The sequence below is a fragment of the Anomaloglossus baeobatrachus genome, chromosome 2, assembly GCF_048569485.1.
Source record: "Anomaloglossus baeobatrachus isolate aAnoBae1 chromosome 2, aAnoBae1.hap1, whole genome shotgun sequence".
Lineage (NCBI taxonomy): Eukaryota > Metazoa > Chordata > Amphibia > Anura > Aromobatidae > Anomaloglossus > Anomaloglossus baeobatrachus.
In genome coordinates this window covers 357839405-357843598 of record NC_134354.1, presented here as the reverse complement: position 1 = coordinate 357843598, position 4194 = coordinate 357839405, and the positions used below count along the sequence as shown (strand labels likewise).

At 39.4% G+C, this 4194-nt stretch overlaps 1 non-coding gene across 1 annotated transcript; it reads left to right on the top strand.

Moving 5' to 3' along the window:
• The first annotated feature begins 1473 nt into the window (after positions 1 to 1473).
• TRNAV-CAC (transfer RNA valine (anticodon CAC)) lies at positions 1474 to 1546 on the top strand. Its single transcript has one exon. It is a non-coding gene; the product is annotated as a tRNA-Val (tRNA).
• The last annotated feature ends 2648 nt before the right edge of the window (positions 1547 to 4194 follow it).

The following is a 4194-nucleotide window of genomic DNA, read 5'->3' as shown; positions in this document are numbered from 1 at the left end:
AGTGCGGGGGTGGCGGAGGCAGCGGTGGGGCGGCGATCGGGCAGTGCGGGGGTAGCGGTGAAGCGGAGCGGGGGTGGCGGAGGCAGCGATCGGGCAGTGCGGGGGTGGCGGAGGCAGCGATCGGGCAGTGCGGGGGTGGCGGAGGCAGTGGTGGGGCGATGGGCAGAGCGGCGATGGGCAGAGCGGCGATGGGCAGAGCGGCGATGGGGAGGGGAACAGCAGTGGATGGGTTGGGGGCAATACTCACCGAGGATCACGGCAGCAGGATCACGGCAGCAGGATCGCTCTCAGCACCTTCAATCCAAGGATGAAGTGAACCGGAGGTGAGCGGTCACGGGCAGTTCACCAGTACCCTGATTCACAGTGATTGGAGGGTTCGATCACGAGGACGATCCCTCCAATCAGAGCTGGGGGGGTTTAACTAAAGGTCAGCCAATGATCAGTGTTATAGAAACACCGATCAGGGCTGAATTGCAATGTTTCAGCTATTTTTATTAGCTGAGACATTACAACGCCTGTGATTGACTCATTGTCACAAATCAGCCAATCACAGGCACCGTAGGTCCGGGGTGGAGAAATCACTCCTCGGGAGGTCAAGCAGAGGTCCCCTCCTTCTAGAAAATGGTGGAAAATTCCACCGATTGCTATTACTGGGACCACAGTGCCCGCGATTACGTCATGACGGAAAGATCCGTCCTTGGTCGTTAAGGCACAGGGCACAAGGACGGATCTTTCCGTCCATGGTCGTGAAGGGGTTAAATACAAAAGCAAACAACTAAACTATGTGGAAAAAGCTAACACATTCAATGTAAACTTCCTTTTAAGCAAAATCCCTTTGTAGGAATAAAACTGGTAAAATATGTAATAAAAATTGTAAATGTTTCATTAACCAAAAATACTTTCCTTCAGCAATAAAAAGGCCCCGTCAGTCACAATTCTGCTCTGCTAGCCAATACACAGTAACTTTCCATCAGGTTTCATAGAGTAGTGGTCATCACGTCTGCTTAACACGCAGAAGATCCTGCGTTCAATCCCCAGTAAAACCAATCTAATCTTGGTGTTGAAATAATTCTCAATTAAACTACAATATATGAAGTTCTTGGCTTTGTTGCCGAATGATGGGATGTTTTGGCTTCCATCCCCAACAGAGCTACGAATTTGTTTTTTTTTTTCCCTGGCGGTCAAAACTCGTCTCTAATTGCCATTACTTTGCAGGCTTTCAAAGGTTTCATAGTGTAGTGGAAATCCCGTCTGCTTTACACGCAGAAGGTCCTGGGTTCAATCCCCAGTGAAACCCATGTGTTCTTGGTGTTGAAATAATCCCCTATCAACCTGCAGTATATAAAGTTCTTGGCTTTGTTGCCGAATAACGGGATGTTTTAGCTTCCATCACCAACAGGGCTACGAATTTGTTTTTTTTCCTGTGGCGGTCAAAACTCGTCTCTAATTGCCATTACTTTGCAGGATTTCAAAGGTTTCATAGTGTAGTGGTCATCACGTCTGCTTCACACGCAGAAGGTCCTGGGTTCAATCCCCAGTGAAACCAATCTGTTTTTGGTGTTGAAGTAATTTCCTATCGACTTGTAATATGTGAAATTCTTGGTTTCATTGCCAAATGACAATACATTTTGGCTTCCATCACAAAGAGAACAACGATTTTGGGTTTCTTTTTTATTGACCATTTTAGAAGAAAACATAATCCCATATTATAAAAATCCTATTTGTTTCAAAATATATAGTTCCCATGAATACAAAAGCAAAAGACCAAACTATGGAGAAAAAAAGTAACACATTCAATATAAACTTCAATTTAAGCAAAATCCCTTTGCAGGAATAAAACTGGTAAAATAAGTAATAATAATTGTAAATGTTTCATTAAGCAAAAATACTTTCCTTCAGCAATAAAAAGGCCCCCGTCAGTCACAATTCTGCTCTGCTAGCCAATACACAGGAACTTTTCGTCAGGTTTCATAGTGTAGTGGTCATCACGTCTTCTTAACACGCAGAAGGTCCTGGGTTCAATCCCCAGTGAAACCAATCTGTTCTTAGTGTTGAAATAATACGCTGTCCAACTACAATATATGAAGTTCTCGGCTTTGTTGCCGTATGACGGGATGTTTTGGCTTCCATCACAAACAGAACTACAAATTATTATTTTTTTTCCCCTGGCGGTCAAAACTCGTCTCTAAATGCCATTACATTTCACAGGTTTCATAGTGGAGTCATCATCACGTCTACTTCACACGCAGAAGGTCCTGGTTTCAATCCCCAGTAAAAACAAGCCGTTTTCGCTGTTGAAGTAATTTGCTATCAACCTGTAACATATGAAACTCTTTGTTTTGTTGCCAACTGATAATATATTTTGGCTTTTATCACCAAGAGAACTACGATTTTGGGTTTCTTTTTTATTGACCATTTTAGCAGAAAACATAATCCCATATTATATAAATCTTGTTTGTTTCAAAATATATAGTTCCTTTAAATACAAAAGCAAACAACTAAACTATAAGGAAAAAAGTAACACATTCAATGTAAACTTCCTTTTAAGCAAATTCGTTTGTAGGAATAAAACTGGTAAAATATGTAATAAAAATTGTAAATGTTTCATTAACAAAAAATACTTTCTTTCAGCAATAAAAAGGCCCCGTCAGTCACAATTCTGCTCTGCTAGCCAATACACAGTAACTTTCCATCAGGTTTCATAGAGTAGTGGTCATCACGTCTGCTTAACATGCAGAAGGTCCTGTGTTCAATCCCCAGTAAAACCAATCTGTTCTTGGTGTTGAAATAATACTCAATTAAACTACAATATATGAAGTTCTTGGCTTTGTTGCCGAATGATGGGAAGTAATTTGCTATCAACCTGTAACATATGAAATTCTTTCTTTTGTTGCCAACTGATAATATATTTTGGCTTCCATCACCAAGAGAACTACGATTTTGGGTTTCTTTTTTATTGACCATTTTAGCAGAAAACATAATCCCATATTATAAAAATCCTATTTGTTTCAAAATATATAGTTCTCATAAATACAAAAGCAAAAGACCAAACTATGGAGAAAAAAGTAACACATTCAATATAAACTTCAATTTAAGCAAAATCCCTTTGTAGGAATAAAACTGGTAAAATATGTAATAATAATTGTAAATGTTTCATTAACCAAAAATACTTTCCTTCAGCAATAAAAAGGCCCCGTCAGTCACAATTCTGCTCTGCTAGCCAATACACAGTAACTTATCGTCAAGTTTCATAGTGTAGTGGTCATCACGTCTGCTTAACACGCAGAAGGTCCTGGGTTCAATCCCCAGTTAAACCAATCTGTTCTTAGTGTTGAAATAATACGCTATCCAACTACAATATATGAAGTTCTCGGCCTTGTTGCCGTATGACGGGATGTTTTGGCTTCCATCACAAACAGAACTACAAATTATTTTTTTTTTTCCCCTGGCGGTCAATACTCGTCTCTAAATGTCATTACTTTGCAGGATTTCACAGGTTTCATAGTGGAGTCGTCATCACGTCTACTTCACACGCAGAAGGTCCTGGGTTCAATCCCGAGTAAAAATAAGCCGTTTTCGCTGTTGAAGTAATTTGCTATCAACCTGTAATATATGAAATTCTTTGTTTTGTTGCCAACTGATAATTTATTTTGGCTTCCATCACCAAGAGAACTACGATTTTGGGTTTCTTTTTTATTGACCATTTTAGCAGAAAACATAATCCCATATTATAAAAATCCTGTTTGTTTCAAAATATATAGTTCCTTTAAATACAAAATCAAAAAACTAAACTATGTGGAAAAAAGGAACACATTCAATGTAAACTTCCTTTTAAGCAAAATCCCTTTGTAGGAATAAAACTGGTAAAATATGTAATAAAAATTGTAAATGTTTCATTAACAAAAAATACTTTCCTTCAGCAATAACAAGGCCCCGTCAGTCACAATTCTGCTCTGCTAGCCAATACACAGTAACTTTCCATCAGGTTTCATAGAGTAGTGGTCATCACGTCCGCTTAACACGAAGAAGGTCCTGCGTTAAATCCCCAGTTAAACCAATCTGTGCTTGGTGTTAAAATAATACTTAATTAAACTACAATATATGAAGTTCTTGGCTTTGTTGCCGAATGATGGGAAGTAATTTGCTATCAACCTGTAACATATGAAATTCTTTCTTTTGTTGCCAACTGATAAT